The sequence below is a fragment of the Diceros bicornis genome, chromosome 24 (assembly GCF_020826845.1).
Source record: "Diceros bicornis minor isolate mBicDic1 chromosome 24, mDicBic1.mat.cur, whole genome shotgun sequence".
In the NCBI taxonomy this organism is placed as follows: Eukaryota; Metazoa; Chordata; class Mammalia; order Perissodactyla; family Rhinocerotidae; genus Diceros; species Diceros bicornis.
In genome coordinates this window covers 14,303,474-14,321,043 of record NC_080763.1, presented here as the reverse complement: position 1 = coordinate 14,321,043, position 17,570 = coordinate 14,303,474, and the positions used below count along the sequence as shown (strand labels likewise).

The window sequence follows — 17,570 nt, the reverse complement described above, 5'->3', positions numbered from 1 at the left end:
CAGGCCCCCGCCACAGCCCCGCAACCTCCGCAGATCCCGCGCTTGCCCAGCCCCAGACCCCGAGGCGCGCGGGGCCCGGCTCCCAAACGCCCCCTTACCCGCAGCGGTTGCAGAGGCGGTCTCCGCCGGTCCCCAGTTGCAGCCGCTGCCACCGCCCCAGCCCTCAGCCGCAGCTGCCCCGCGCCGGGGGAGCGGGAGGGGTGGCTGGGTGGAGGATGCTACTCCCGACTGAAGGGAGAGGAAGAAACGGAAACAGGAACCGCGCCGCCGCCGCTTAACGGAGCCTTCGGCGCCACTGACCGAGGGAGAGCGCGAGGCGGCGCGAGCCGGGCAGTCGCTGACAGCGCGAGACCGAGCGCGAGCCGGGTCCCCGGCGCGCGACCCCGAGCGGCGCCGGCCCCATTCCGCGAGGACAGGAAGGGGACAGGTTGGCTGGGGGCTGGGAGGGGGCGGGGGCCGGGAGCTGAGGGAACCCGGCCACTCGGGTCGGCCCGAGATAACGCGCGCACGCGCCGGAGCGGCTATGACAACGAGCGCAGGCGGGGAAGCCTTGGCCAGCGCGAGCGTGCGCGCGGATGGGGGCGCGCGCCCCTCAGCGTTCCAGGCTTCTGGGAGAGGACGCGCATGCGCCGGCCGCTGCCCCCTACGGCGACCCTGGCATGTGCCAGGGCTTCCCCCCGCCCTCTTCTCGCTGCGCCCGTGGACGGCATAGCTGCAGCATCCAGCGCCAGGCACAGCCGCGGGCCACAGCGGAACCGGGAGGCTTCCAGCAGGGCAGCAGCCCCGCGCGCGGGCGCCGCCTCCAACATGAGCGTAGGCCGCCCTCTACCGCCTGCAGGCCGGAGGCTGAGGGGGGCGCGAGTGGAGCCGGGTTCCCCACTCCCGGGAGCGCCACCTCCAGGGAGTGCCGTGTTCCCGACCGCGGGGAGCGGAGCGACCCGTGCCGGTTCGGTCCGCGGCCCTAAGAAGCATTGGTATGGAGATCTGAAGCAGGCTCCTTGCTACTTTTTAGGGGTGATCGCTGCTGCCCAACCCCTGCAGCCCAGGTCTGGCCGCTCGGCTGCAGCTCGCAGCGCGATCGCAGACTGGCATCGCACCCACAAGCGCCTAGCAAAGCCCTATTTTATGTTGTGAGAGCTGTGTTTCCACATTCGCCCTGGCAGAAAGACCCCCCACGGGGGCCTAAGTTGGATGCCTGGCCTCTCCCCCGACCCGCCGTTGCGACAGCCCCTCTGAGGCGGAAGTTTATTCAGTACGGGAAAGAGAACATGGGGCGGGAGCTTTTCCCTAGGATGCTTCCTACCCGCTCGGACTCGGGAAATTCCTGGCTCCCGCGGTGCAGAGTAGTGGGCCGAAGACCTAGATCGGACCAGCCCAGAGGGCGAGCTGAGCCGGAGGATCCGAGCGCGCCGCCGGGGCACACAAAGTAGTCGCGGGCCGCGGGGGGGCGGGGGGGGGGTGCCATAGCGACCAATCAGAGCCGCGAGCCGCGTGAGTGGAGTGCGAGCCGACGAATCAGATGGCCGGAGGATGAGCTTCCCGTAGCGTACTGTTCCCTGTAGCCTCCAGAGCCAGATCCCAAACCTGGGGCGCTGTACCGCTGAAAAGCGAAATGGTGCCCTAAAGACAGAAGGATTATTTCTCTAGTCTTGGGTATTTTTAAGTAAATACCTTGAGTACTTATCCCAGAGCAAATAGCGGCGGCCTTTTAGATGCTGAGTATGAAAAGGATCACAGAGAAGAGATTTAAGAGGCAGTGGCCTGCCAAGACTGCAATCTTCCTAATAACGTTAATAAATTTACAATATTTATTGAGACCTTTTTATAGGCCAGGAACGGTATTAGAGAAATACAAATAAGATACTGCTGATCCAAAGAGGAAGAAAAGTTCCCTGTCCTCAAGAAGCTCAGCTTCTTCTAAGGAGGTTTGCTGGACCGTGTGCCTCTGTCTGATGTTTATTGTCAGCCTTTAAACAAAAAGTTCTCCATGAAGTAGTTGGCAGTCATTTTTATGATTATCTTCCTGTAATAAGAAAAAATTGAGAAAAATGTAGAGTGACTTATCTAAGGTCACACAAAAAGTATACTAGCAGAGCCAGAATTATGTTCTAGCTCAGAGAGCTTAGATTTCGTCATTCAACAATTGTTTATTGAATGCATGGTTGCTATCCTCCGCTGAAGAGGTTTCTGCACTAAGCTTATAAACAGAACAAAATTCTGCAATAAAGGCCACACGCTTTGGTTTTTGGAAATGAACAGAAATTTTAGGCGTATGCTACATTAAGATTGGTTAAAGGCCAAAGTCTTATCAGTCATACTCTAGATAATTTTTAGAAGTCAGAGATGAGGTGAATATTTACTTTTTAAACAGCATTTTAAAAAATATTTTAGCAAGCATGTTTAATTCTAAAGCTTATCTTGTATAATACTTTAAGATCTCCAAGTTCAAAGCTTTACTTTACATTTGCCTCAAAATATCTGGGTTTTTATCTGGCCTTCATTTTCCTTTCCAAAAACCTAGAAATTAAAATACTTGTCTTCTCTACCTCCTTCTGAACAACAACAAAAAATCTGTCCAAAGAATGTTTGTCCAAAATTTAGTGCATTTTTATAGGACAATATAATACATATTAAAATACCAAATAACTTTGGTGTCTCTAGAATACATTCAGAAACTAGTTCTTCAGCGATTCCAATTGTGCTCTGTTGGGTCAACGTGCTTCTTGGCCTGTGACCGAACGCTGTTATCAAAGCCCTTTCCAGGACATGCGCAGGATTTAGCTGCCATCTCAGAACTGGAAGTATCAGTTAAAACAACTGACCTTTGAGAACAAATATTTACACATTAAGTTCCAGGTCAATAATGAATTTCCAGAAAATTCACAACAGTCCCAGCTTTTAAAAAATGCATTTCTCTTTGGGGCCGGCCTGGTGGTGCAAGCGGTTAAGTGCACGCGCTCCAGTGTGGCGGCCCGGGGTTCGCTGGTTCAGATCCGCGGCGCGCAACACCGCACGGCTTGTCAAGCCATGCTGTGGTGGCGTCCCATATAAAGTGGAGGAAGATGGGCATGGATGTTAGCCCAGGGCTAGTCTTCCTCAGCAAAAAGAGGAGGATTGGCAGATGTTAGCTCAGGGCCGATCTTCCTCAAAAAAAAACAGAAGAAAAAAAAATACATTTCTTTTCCTCTCTTCACGGGGGAATATTACTGAAGAAGAAAAAAAAATACATTTCTTTTCCTCTCTTCACGTGGGAATATTACTGAAACTCTACCTTCCTCTTGCCGGGTTAAATTCTAAGGGAGAAAGTATCCCCAAAAGGTTCTAAACATCACTGGCCACCAAAAGATATCTCTGTCAAAGGATGTTTTCTCCACAAGCTCCAGCCTCCCCCACTGCTGCTGGGCCCTCTCTCTATATTCACCTTTGCTCCCTGCCTCTGCCTCTGATCACTCCTGGTTTCTGATATTTGTTTAAGCAAGTACAAGTGCCCCACCACTTGCTTCACCCCTCCTTCACCAACTAGGCTTGAGAACTATCTTTGCTTATCCAAAAACTTACAGACAAGTTCCGCTCAACAAAACATTGTACAGAACATTCTTCATGACATATTACACTGAGAACTAATAGAACCTTGTTAGTACATTTTATTCTTTTACACAGCCTGGGTCAAATTCTTAGTCATCAACCAGAGCTGTGGGGTATTGGGGGTGGAGCAAGGAGGAGTCAACCGTTAGACAATGGAAAAGACCAAAATGAAAGCTAAGTGAGCACATGAGTAGACATTTTATTGAGAGATTAGCTAGATCAGAGTTAATGAACTTGAATACTAACCTTTCCAAAGGTGTGAGCATTCATATAGGAACTAGTTTGAAACTTACTACCATTTTATTAATGACTGTGATAAAAATAACAGCCAAGGTGTAATATTGCTGAGTACCAGACTCCATGATAAACTCTTTACCTCCATCATTTAACTCTCAAATCAACTGTTTAAGGTGGACCCTATTGTCACAGTGGGGAGATGTGTGGGGTCACAGAGAAGGGTTGAGGAGGCTCTCAGGAGAATCAGCAGCAGCTACTGACTAAATAGTTGAGAAATTTTTCCATCTCTCCCAATGTGGACCGACTGAATGTCAGCCCTGGAAACATTCTTAACATTTAACTGTTCTTGTTTTCTAATTGTCGCTCTAGCTACATTTTAGGATTCCATTTCACAGCAAATCATCCAAAAGACAGCACTGTTATTGCTACATGCAAGATGTGACCTTGCATTTTACCCATTTGGGCCTTAGTTTTCTCATCTGTAAAATAAAGGAGTTGGACTAGATAAGTTTTAGTTGTTTGCCAGTTCTAAAACTATATATCTACCAGCTTGACACACCATTGACAGTAAGTACAACAACGAAATATGGAAAAATAGTCTATATTTTCAAATCCAATAAATGTTTTAACTCACTTTTGAGCCAACCCCTTAGATAGAAACTCTATCTACACCCGCTCATTAAAGAGCCAGAGCCAGTCTTTCCAATCAGAAGAGTAAATGAAGTGATTGATTTAAAGGCTGATGAAACTAACCAAACCATCCCTCCCTATGACTTGCCTCTGTGGCTGAAATTTCTGTCTTCTCTGTTGGGGTAAAGTATCATATAGTTCACACTGTTAATTTCTTATTCAACATCCACCCCTGTTCCTTCCTTATTAATCAAGTCCCTTGTTTTTGTTTTTGTTTGTTTTTTAGGTAACCATCCAACCTCCAGCTGCAGAAAGGCAACTCAATTAGCCTGAGTCAATCAGTAAATGAATTCCCTGGTATGGTAGGGACTTGTAATGCTTACCCAGGCATATACAGACATTACATTTTCACACATAGATCCCTGCCACCCACCCCCACCCTTGTAGTTGGCTGAACCATGTGACTAGTTATAGCCACTAGAGCCATAGACTATAGTGGGTTGTGGGAAGAAGTGATATGTGTCACTTCCAGGTAAAACATTTAATTGCAAGTATAAGTCCTTACAGTGTTTACTCTTCCCCAGCCACAGGACCCATATTGTTGAAGATAATAAAGCCTTTGTCAGCCTAAGTCCCCAAGAAAGGACAGTGTAGAACAGCCCACCTCCCACCCTCATCAAGTCAGGATGGATATATAGTTTGAGTAAAAAATGCAAGTTTGTTGTTTAAGCCACTGAGATTTGGGGTTATTTTTTTTACTGCAGTATGACCTAGAATATAAATTATGCTAGGTCCTACATTATTCTAATTAATACACCTGAAAACCATTATAGTCCTGGGGTAAACTGGCACAGTCGGACTGAAGGGAAAGATTTTTAGTCCGTGCTTAGGGGAGAAGATTCTCTCTTTCCTACCAGGTATGAACAAGTCAGCCTATAACCCAGATTGCCAGTGGCAGCAATCTAACAACCACAAGAGGAACTAACCTTAGAATGAAGTCAGCACACTAGGATGGCAGAGAGAGAGAAAAACCCTTGAAGATATTATTGAGCTGATGGTTGTATCTCTCCTGAAGGCTACTCTTCTCTGAACTTCTAATTCTGCAAAATAATAATTTGTTTGCTTCTCCATAACACTGTAAGCAGAAACTACATCTTGTATATCTTTAGTTTCATCGCAGTTCCTAAGACAGATCTGGCTCAAGAAGCACTCAAAAATATTGAATGAATTAAAATTTTTAAAAATATAATAGCTCACACTCTTGCCTTCAGAAGTAAAATATTACCTGCATTAACAAGGGGAAAAAGTAATTTGATTCAACCCAATCTTTTTACAGATGAAGAGATTGAGACTCAGACACGTTACAAGATTTATCAAGTTCACGTAGCTTTGTTATGGCAGAACTGAGGGAAAAAAGCACCTAGTAATTGCTTCATCAAAAATGACCATAGTTTCCAACTCAAGATAGAGAAGTAATGAGACAATATATTACCCTGGTAGTTAAAAATTTTGAAGTTAAGACAAATATAGCTTACTTACTAGTTATATGATCTTGGACAAGTTACTTAACCTCCCTAAGCTCTGGTTTTTCTATCTGTAAAAGAGGATAATAATCCCTAGCTCAGAGACTTGTGAGGAAAAAATGACTCAACATATAAAAAGCATTTAGCTTAATGCCTGACACATAAACATTCCATATGTTGCAGTCCTATCAAATGGTGTTTATTCATAGCTAAATCAGTTTTTTTACATTAGGATAGATCTTGTTCTCCATCATTCATTTAATTCAGACCACTGGCCTGTGTTTTTCCATCATGTATAATTATGGTGTAGATTATACAATTGTGTAGCCAGCACCCAACTTTCCTATAGGAACTGGCCCTCCCATTTCCACACTTCTGTCTTATGACGGCAGCAGGAGAAGCCATGTTACTGCTGACTATCCCTTGGCCACAGCTAATTGGTCAAGAGGTGGATACCTGACCCAAGATGGCCAATGAAGCCATTCCTCCAAGAATTTTAGACTTTGGAAGAGAGGTCATCTCAAGCCTCACCTAGATATAAAATCTGGGAGATGTCACTGGACATGCTTTTTTGCCAAGTGGAAAAACATATTCTGCATTGAGAATAGAGTCAATGAACAGAGGGAAGCAGACAGGATGGAGAAAGTGTCTTTGTTATGCTGGAATTCCCATTTCCAGGTTTTCTTGACCATTGGCAGAATCTCTGCCTTTTCTTCTGCTTAGACTTGCCTCTTCCAAGAGTTTCCCACATATCCTTCTAATATATTCCCCATTTTGCATAAGCTAATTCCAGGTGGGTTTATTTTAGATGCAATTAATGTAATGATATGTTATATGATGTTATCATAAAGTAAAAAATAAGAGGGAAAATCCTTAGATTCATTATCTTTATTAACAACTTGAGAGATACCTCTAAGAATATGATCATCAAGTTTATAAAAAGGAATCAATAAATTTTTATCAAATGCCAACTATATGTAAAGTACCTGTGTCAGAGACTTCAAATTACCCCCTATATGTATTCTCTCATTCTTCCATAATAACTAACACCCTGCTTCTTAGATGGTCCTATTGCCACTCAGCTAAAATCTTATATTTCCCTGGGCCGGCCCCGTGGCTTAACGGTTAAGTGCGCGCGCTCCTCTACTGGCAGCCCAGGTTCGGATCCTGGGCACGATCCTGGGCGCGATCCTGGGCGCGCACCATGGTACCACTTGTCCGGCCATGCTGAGGCGGCGTCCCACATACAACTAGAAGGATGTGCAACTATGACATACAACTATCTACTGGGGCTTTGGGGAGAAAAAGGGAAAAAAAAAAAAAAAGGAGGAGGATTGGTAATAGATGTTAGCTCAGGGCCCGTCTTCTTCCTTAGCAAAAAACAAAAAAGGAAGATTGGCATGGATGTTAGCTCAGGGCTGATCTTCCTCACAAAAAAAAAAAAAAACTTATATTTCCCAGTCTCCCTTGCAGTGGGTGTGGGCACGTGACTAAATTCTGGCTGTTGAGATCTAAGCAGAAATGTTGCATGAGACCTCTATTAAAGAAACAAGGTCATAAAAAGAAAGGGAATATACTCTTCTTATCCCTTCTCTCCATCCTATTACCTGGGATATGATGTCATGACTGGAGCCCTTTCAGCCGTCTTGGACCATGAGAAGGACAGTCATACCCTGGGGATAGCATAATAGTGAGTACGAAGGAGCTGGCTCCCTGACAACTTTGTGGACTCTCCATTCCAATCCTGGACTGCTCACCTCCAAAATTCTTTTATGTGAAAAAGAAATAAGCTTCTATCTTATTTAAGTCACTATCTTCTAGGTTTTTCTGTTACATGACACTGAACCTAATCCTGATACAATGCCACAGTAGTTTGATAAATGATATTGAGTTAAGTTGGATTGTTAATGCTCTACAAAAAGAGAAACAAACCCAAAAAGATTTGAAAGAAATGTAACAAAGACAAGTACATGGTACTATATTAAAAGATTTTAAACCAAAAATGAAGATACAGACTGGGAAAGAATGGGATAGGTGCAAGAGAAAAAAAAATTCAGAGAGAAAAATTCCAGCCAAAAAATAATAATAATAATTTACCACTGTCCGTCTGTTGTAAATACTTGCTCCAGTAAGAATGAGCCTTGCTAAAGTCACCAAAGTTCTGATGTTCCACTTTGCAGGGGCAAAAACTCGATCTTATGAGTTCACCCCAGGGAAAATCAGATTCTGCGGAGAAAGACTAACTAACCAAACTGAGAAAAGTCTGAAACACCAGAAGGCCCTTAAGGGCAGAGATCCTGTCTATCTTGATCACCACCATGTAGCATATTTTTGGAATGGGTTAATTAATTTTCATTGCAATATAACTGCCAAGGGGATCAAGAAACTCATAACCTCTGAGTAGTCAGGATCTTCTACAGTTACTATGGGAACAAGGCAGTATAAAGTCGTGGTTCAGAACGCAGATTCTAACTATATTTGAATCCTGTTCTGCCACTTAATGGTGATGAGACTTTGGGAAACTTTTTAAACCTCTCTCTGTCTCATTTTTTAATTCATGTAAAATGGGAATGATAATATATATATATATATATTTTATTTTTTTTTTTTCTGAGGAAGATCAGCCCTGAGCTAACATCTGATGCTGATCCTCCTCTTTTTGCTGAGGAAGATTGGTCCTGGGATAACATCTGTGCCCATCTTCCTCTACTTTATACGGGACACCGCCACAGCATGGCTTGACAAGCGGTGCAGAGGTGTGCACCCGGGATCCGAACCTGCGAACCCTCGGGCCACGGAAGCGGAGCGTGCGCACTCAAGCACTAAGCCACTGGGCAGGCCCTGGAATGATAATATCATCTACCTCATCAGGTTGTTGTTACTGTAAAATGAGTTACTATTTGTAAGACTCTTAAGAAGAGTGCCTGGCACAGAGTAAGCACACAATAAATGTTAGCTATTTATAGCTCTACAAAAACCCTAAGATAAAGCAAGCCTTTGTGGACGCTATTGCTATTATCTGATCTAAATCCAGAGTCAAGATAACATGAAAGCAGAACCACAGGAAGAAAAATAAATAGGTAATTGACAAGATTTCCTGGACCACTCCTGAATGTCATTTCAGTTCTGTAGTACATGGCTACAACACAACTGTTGGTATTTAAAACAAAGAGTTCTAAAGCAAGGTTCTAAAAACAACCCCCTATAAATTGTGCTGACACAATTTACAAGTAGACTTGTAAACTCACAGATAGGGTCAAGTGGAGCTAACTTCTATTTATTTCAAGGCTGATCATTTAGTTTGAAATCCATTCCCAGTCTGCTGGGCTCTTACACTGACATGTCAAACAGCTAAGTCCATCCAATTTACCTGAGTTCTTTAAGGTGCAAGGAGCCAAGTCACTTGAACTGAAACTTACCCTGAGCTGAACTGCCGTCAGATGCTGAGGTGACTGGAGACCTGCTCCTCCGTGTTTCTGTCTCTCTCGTTCGTTTCTGCTCCTCTGCTCTTCTCTCAGTGCCAACTGACTTCCATTCTTTATTCTACCTTTTGGTTTCTGCTTGCTCATAATTTTTGTTCCCTTATAATTTCATCTTTCTCATGGCATAAGACACAATCTTAACTTTCAAATTCCTAGTTTCTTAGTTCACATTCTCCAGAGACAGAAATCTTCTTGGGTCTTCGTATCTTTCTCTACTAAGTCACATCATAGGTCTTCCGGCCTTCAATCAGGTGTTAATTCTGGTCCTACCTACTGTGTCAAGGCGATGGTGGCTGCATCTTCGGCGGGAGCTATGGGCATGAAAATGGCAGACCCTTTAGTAGACGTAGGAGGTGGGCAGACACAAAAATTGACATCTCTGGTACACTGCTATACCCCCTTCCCTTACTTTCTCCTTCAATTTTCTACAAATGTCCTAATCCCTCCAACATTCACGTACAGATCTTACCACTCTCTCCTTCTATCCTCAGTACTTGGCAATTTAACTCAATCTCAGCCTTCATATTGGCCTTTGCAAATTCTCCAATGCATTGTTTCTAGTAAATGTCAGTCTTGCTTTGTTTATGAAGTCAGGTGGGCTGTGTTGGAGTTCATCTCCACATAGACCATCTAGCTTCTCACCAACCAAATGACTCAGCCTGCCTTACATTGGTCTCGTCACAAAGTGAGCTCAGGAGAAATCATGAGCTATGTAAATGCAACACTTATGGCTCATTTTAAAATCAGCAAAAAGGTGAAAGCCTTGTGATAAAGGGATAAAACTATCTTCATATAGGAAAGATAGACGTCTTAAAAGCTAATCTCCAGACAATGCTAATGCTATCATGTGTTGAAACAAAGATTTTATGAATGTCTAATATATAAATAGTGGCAATAAAAGTCATATAGCTCTGAATTAACAACAAGGGAGGGTGGGAAATACAGAGGAGCACATGAATATTTGGTGGGCACTAATGTCTCTGCCACATGTGGTAGATGACTTACACAATCATAGGTGGCATGGCTCTGCATGCAATAATTTAAACAAGAAATAACCAGGAAATGAAATGGATAGCAGGAGGCGAATTTCGGAAAGTGTGAAGGATGTGATAACTAATTAGGTGAAAAAGTGACTAAAGATGAATGAGATTTGGGGCTTGGGTGACTAGTTATTTGATACCCATTTATATAATTCATAATTCTGTATAATCACATTTAGAATTCAGGTCTTCTGATCCCAAACCCAATATTCTGTTCATTCTGTCAGGCTCAATATTTCATTTACGAAAAAGCAAAATCCTAACAAAGGATCATTGAATCACATGGATTCACCACTATGTCCTCAGTGTTCAGAATAGTGCCTAGTCTATGGGAGATGCTCAATGAATAGTTATTGAATGAATAGATGAGTGAATGAATGAATGAAGAAAGTGGACTTTGTTTCAACAGAAGGGATTTGACTAAATAAAAGAAGTTTTGTCTTTACATGTTGTTAGATCCTGCAAATGGTTTCCCAGGAAGTTCTAATACCTTTTAATAGCTGTTTTTAAAATATCGTAGGAAACCTTACCATACTTATGTCCACATTCCTAAATAATAGAAGAAATCCAATTAACTTCATCTTTCCTTTTATAGGAGTATTCTTCATTTTAAAAATAAGGGCCTAATAAAATAATCTATGTAGCCCTTTCACTTTTAATATTCTGTGTGCCTCTAAGACAAAATGTGCTTGATTAGTTCTCCTCCACAACTTACAGTGAATGCATTTACTGCTCCTCCCAGATAGATATGGCTGTGGTGACCATATTTTTCTCACCAAATGGAGTGAAACTAAATCTAATAACTAAATCTAATACTTAAAATCTGAATTTTCCTGTAAAGTCTAAGACACATAGACACTATAGGGATGAGTCTGAAATATTTATTTAAATTCTGAATTATAGGTATGATTCCTCATGACCTTGTACTTAAAGTGTCCTTGGCTGTTTATCAGGGCTGATATTCACCAATATGGCAAAATTCTGATTGGTCAGGGGTCTATTTTGATTTTCTGAGCCCATGCAATAGTATTTTGAACATTCAAAGAATTCTTTATCTTCTGTGAGCTTAATTTAGTAACAGGTAGGCTAACTGAGCTCTGGTAAACAGGGTTGCACACAGATAATTTTGATTTTGTGGTAGGAGAGTTTTTATCCTTTCTTCGTTGTCTCCCAGCTACCACCTACCACTTTGCTCACCAAAGGACCTGGGATAAATTATACATTCATCATATCAAATCTCGAACTCTAGTATCACATGCGAGGAGATAAGACAAATTTTTACAGGTAGACACTAACTTGAGTATATATATATTTTTAATGGTTTTAGGCTTAAATCAGTCATGCTCTGACAGAGTAGCATGGACCATATAATGTCTGGAGGTCCCTCCTATATCTATGACTCATAATTTTCCACATAGACAGTTCAAGAAAAACCAAACTGCTATATATGGATGGTCACTAAATTGCTTTGCACAAGATAAAGGATATTACTCTTTTTATTATAGTCAAGATGAAAGTTGAGGGGGGACAGTCCCGTGGCCTAGTGCTTAAGTTTGGGGTGCTCTGCTTTGGCAGCCTGGGTTTGGTTCCCGGGCATGGACCTACACCACTCGTTGTCAGCCATGCTGTGGCAGTGACCCACATACAAAATAGAAGATTGACACAGATGTTGGCTCAGGGCGAATCTTCCTCAGCAAAAAAAAATAAAATAAAATTGAATTAAACGCATCAGACTTCTCCTAATATCCCTACAATCTTCTCCAACTGCTAGAATCCCCTTCCAGTGCTTCCCAGACTCAGAGCAGCACAAGTTACTGTCTTCCTTTATATTTCACAGCCTCCTTGGTAGTTAAGTTGGAGCCATGTTCTAGCCAAGAGATGTGGACAGAAATGATGTAAGTCACTTCCAAGTCTGGTCATAAGTGCCCCTGCAAGAACCTCCAGCTCTTTCTTCCCCTGCCTTGGTGATCTTGGAGTCTACATATTCCAGATGGTCTCACTATAAGATAGAGGTAGATAGCCTGGATCTCTGAGTGTTCACTAGGAGGAGAGCCACTCTACAGGTATTAGACTGTGACATGAGCAAGGAATAAACCTTTATCACATTAAGCCACTAGTGTTAATTAACCAACTACTCTACTGGCTGCTGAGAGGATAATGGGGAGCTAAAGTCTAGCCCCTGATTTAGTTACCAAACCATGTGCCTTGGCACAGTCTTTTGCCAAAATGAGTGCCCTGCTCTGCATGCCCCCAGGGGAGATGACTTTTCTAATTCAAATGCCATATGGACTAGCAGTGCCCCTGATTGTATCCCCTCTCAATTGATCACCCTGTCTTCACTTTTTTTCCCCCTTTGTAATCCCTCCATAAAAAACGGCCAGATTAATATTCCTAAGGCACAACTCTGACCATGCCATTTCTTGCTTGGAAACCCCCAAAGGGGCCCTATTCCTTCATGGATTAAGCCCAAAATCCTTAACATGGTCTCTAAGACCCTCCACAATTCATCAAACAAATCCACCTGTGCATCCCAATCACTACCTTTGTCTTCTCACCTCGTGTTCTCCGGTTCTGGAAGCTAGCATGGCATGAAGCCAGAGCTCCCTCAGCCTGACTCTCCATAGCAGGTGCACCCCATCTCATATCCAGCATTCATTGACCTAGCTTATGGAACCTCCACCTTCACTCACTCTAAGAATTTCCACAGTATGGAATTTCTTCAAGTCCCCCAGCCTTCTGGAATCACCTTTTCCTTTAATATCCAAATTAAAAGGCTCAACTTCCAATCTATGTATTTTAAGGGCGACTCCATCTGGTTTCTTTGTGGGGGAGAAGAGGGTTTGTCTCACACTTGTTCTTGAGTTAATTCACTCTATAGTGTGCTCCTCCATTCTGGCTCTGCAGCATAGCAAGAATTCAGCTGTGTTCTCAACCCTGGTTGGATCCTACTTGTGTGGAGGGTGTCAATAGCAATTCATCTCACCATGAGGGAACCAAGAGGTGAGGGAAAGACAACAACATATAATGCATCTATTACTACTTTGTGTAGTGGCTAGGATTGGCAGATAAAATATAGGATGTCCAATTAAATTTGACTTTCATATAAACAACAAATCATTTTTTAGTACAAGTATGTCCCAAATATTGCCTCAGATATACTTATGCTAAAAAATTATTTGTTGTTTATCTGAAACTCAGATTTAACTGAGCATCCTGCATTTTTATTTGCTAAATCGGGCACCCCTAGTAGTGGCTTTGCTTTTGTTAAATTCTTGATCTTTGGCTCAGATTTGGGGCAGGGGGAGGGACAGCAAGACTCTTCCTGCCAATACATGATCTACCAAAAACACTGCCATTTTAAATAACATTTTCCCCCTCAACAGCAATGTTTTCCTTCCTATTATTCATGTGTTATACTGATTTCTACACAATAATATCTCCCATTTGACAAAAATAGGCTTCTTGAAGTCAGGAATCTTATTCTCCATATTCTTTCATTGGCTGGCTGGATCTTGGAGGCATCTTTCTGGCACTGACTATGTACTTGCTACATTGGCATTTCAAGAATTTAAAACCAGCAATAGCGCCAGAAATTTTAAAGCAGATAACAGAGTCAGAAGAAAATGGCTTGGACGTGTATAATAGCAAATCCTAGCACTTTTTCTGGCTTGCGTAATGAGCCATGGATTTTTAATTTTGGACTTGCACATATATTTCCAAATATCTCCCCAGGTCTTCCAGGAAATACTTGACTGGGTTTTATCTGAGGTTCATCAGACACTCATAGGAGCATAGGTTATGGCTAGAAGTCATTCTTTTGAGATAGCTTGCCAGAAGTGTAACTCTCCCTAAAACGTAAAAAGTAGAGTCCCCACTTGGTGGGTGTTATTTTACTCTCTTCCAAACACATTTACACATTACCTGTAGCATTGGAAAGTAGCAAACTGGCCACAAGTTAACATCTTGTGAATCACACAGCCTCACCTTACTGTCCAGCTCCTGTTCCCTGTGCTTCTGGGTCACTCCTCTGGAAGCCAGAAAGGTGAGTAGGTTAGATTATAAAGGTTAATTAAAAACCGTAAAGTGTGTATAGGATCATTAGAAACAAATGGCCTTGTTTTTTTTTTCTCTCAAACACCCAAATTCAAGCAAGCATTATGCTCCAGATTCCAGGCACTTAGGTATCTAGTACGATGATTCTTTTCATAAAGAATAGGAAATTTATCATAGTCATGGAGGTGACCTGTACTTTCCTGGAGTAATGGCAGAAAGAGTGGGTGTGGTCTGGCTCCTTTAAACACATAATCTAGAGACAGGGAAAGTTTCCCAGACTGCTTTATGGAAATCTAACCCTTTTAGAGAACTTCAGTTACTTGACTGGAAAAAATATATATATATATCCAGTAGCAGCATTTTTTAAAACTAGATAACATGCACATGATAAAAAAATTCAAAGGGTATATAAAAGGGTATAAAGGGGAAAGTGAATCTCTCTTCCACATTGTCCCCTAGTCCTCCTCCCCTGAGGCACCAGTGTCACCGGTTTGTATATCTCTCTACGTGCATTCTGTGAATATACAAGCATGTATGTATATATTGCCTTACAACAGATTTAATTTATATATATAATATATATAAATTTTTTCAATTCCTTTTTAAATCTTTTTTATTGTGAAATATACATATGAGTATAAAAATATATAATGATCTTGTTTTTTTCATTTAACAATATATCTTTGAAAGCATTCCGTATTAGTGCATACCACTCTGCTGCAGTATTTTTGACTATTGTATAATATTCCATTACATGGATGTACCACTAACCAATCCCAATATTGATGAATTTTTAGTTTGTTTCCAACTTTTGTTAAAGTGGAAGCTTTTTCAATCACTTTTTCCTGTTAGAAAAACGGCTTTAAGTACCACTGAGATATTCAAGAGATATTTATTGAACACCTACTATATCCAATACACAATGCCCAGGCCCTATAATCAATAATGAAACTAAGAATATTGGTTCAAATTACTTCAAATTGTTTGGTCATTTTACATGTGTGTGCTATGGGATTCGTATTGTTCCTCTCAAGTTTGTAACTAAAAACTCCTTCTTCATTTATTAAAACACAAATCTTCTCTTCTAAATTTACTGTACTATGCAAAACAGGAGTTTCATAGTCCCAAATCTTTAAGTTATTTCTTTGGAGACTATATATCAATTCTCTCTGCAAAGATTCACCTGTGCTTAATTATAGACTTACAGAATTGAACAGCCAGAGAAGAACTTAATGATCATATAGACCAACCTCTTCATTTTATAGATGAGGAAAATAAAGCTAAGAAGAGGATAAATGATTGGGCCAAGGTCATAGTCTAGCGTATTTTTCTGATATAAAATTGGTTCAATATACCTCCCCATCCCCCACTTGAAAATCAAAACTGTGACATTCAATTGTGGTCATGATGGACTAATAGGGACCTGGTTTACTCTTTACCTTAAACAAATCAAAAGCAGACAAAATATATAAACAACAGTTTTCAGATATCGGACAACACGCAGCACAGGACAGTCATTTGTGAAAGAAGAGAAACAACGAGGTGAACCTATAATCACCCCAGCTTACTGCCCAAAGAGATTCCGGGCTACAGCACAGGCAAGGGAACCCCAACGAAGCCTGGCAGTTTTCCTGAGTTGAAGAGACAGAGAATTCAGATTGGCTAAGGTGGCTAGAATTTGTAGGGCAGATTACCAGAGAGGAGAAAGCTGCACAAAGCAAGAGCGAGTTCTGGAGAGCCGCAGGGGCTTCCCTTCAAATCTTCAGCTGCCAATTGGTCAGCACATGTGTGAGGAAACTACTGGGGGCTACAGAGAGAGACGCCTGAAAGACTGGCATTCACACGGGGCTGGAAACAGTTCACATTCCCAACAGCCTAAACGGACAAACTTTCTGACACATCGGGCTCGGGTTGAGGACTCAAGAAGGGATTGCCTCATTATCAGGCCAAATTGGCCCTAAAGACTGCTTTGCTCCTGCCTATCAGAGTTTAAAGCAAGCCTCCAACGGATCTAACTGTTCCTAAGTAACTCAACTGTATCCCAGAACATAACTCAAAAATATTTAAAAGAATACAAAAAAAAAAAAATCCAGTATCCAACACCATGAAATTCACAATACCTGAAATCCTCTTTTTTTTTCTTCTTTGGTGAGGAAGATTAGCCCCAAGCTAACATCTGTTGCCAATCCTCCTCTTTTTGCTGAGGATGATTGGCCCTGGGCTAACATCTGTGCCCATCTTCCTCTGCTTTATATGGGACGCCACCACAGCATGGCCTGATAAGCGGTGCGTGTGTCTGTGCCCAGGATCCGAACCCGTGAACTCCTGGCCACTGAAGCAGAGTGCGCAAACCTAACCACTATGCCACAGGGCTGGCCCCTCCAATTTTTTTATTAGTACCACTGGGTGTGCAAACCGAAGCAGGAAAATACCCATAATGAGGAAAACAAGTCAATCAATTAATATCAGATCCAGAGATGACACAGGTGATAAAATTAGTAGACAAAGACATTAAGATAGCTATTATAATTATGCTCCACATCTTCAAGAAAGTAGGAGTGAGCATGTTGAGAGAAAAGAAAGATATTAAAAAAGACCAAAGTTGAACTTCTTAAGATGAAAAACACAATATTTGAGATGAAAATTCAGAACTGCTATGGGAATTAGAATTTTTGCCATTACCTCTGTCATTATCAACACTACAAATGTAAAATAATATTTTCATTGGGTCTAAAAATATTCTTTTTCATATAAAAATCTCAAAGCCACATCAATGTGCATCAAAACCATCAATGTAGAATAGTGTTTGCCTGGTAAAAACACGTTAGCTGCAGTTGCTATTGGTATTTATAAAGACTAGGAGCAGCGCACAGCCTTTTCTATATGCAAAACATGTCGTCAAGCATAACTTCTATTCAGAAACGTTTAAAGTCCAATGAAGGACGAAAAATTGGGTTCTGTGACTTCATTTTTAAGCTTGGTGCATGCATAAATTAAAGAAAAAAATTTTTATATGTACC

At 41.9% G+C, this 17,570-nt stretch overlaps 1 protein-coding gene across 7 annotated transcripts in view; it reads right to left on the bottom strand.

Annotated features, from left to right (window-relative positions):
• FUT8 (fucosyltransferase 8) overlaps positions 1–1,402 on the bottom strand; it is a 298,401-nt gene extending 296,999 nt beyond the window's left edge. For 4 of the 7 annotated variants that reach the window (XM_058567140.1, XM_058567142.1, XM_058567137.1 and 1 more), the window contains exon 1: positions 99–400. The gene's annotated coding sequence lies outside the window, so the exon portion shown is untranslated. Of the gene's footprint in view, positions 1–98; positions 402–1,303 lie in introns of those variants that run through there. The other 3 variants (XM_058567146.1, XM_058567145.1, XM_058567138.1) reach the window with 2 other exon arrangements.
• Between the last annotated feature and the right edge of the window lie 16,168 nt (positions 1,403–17,570).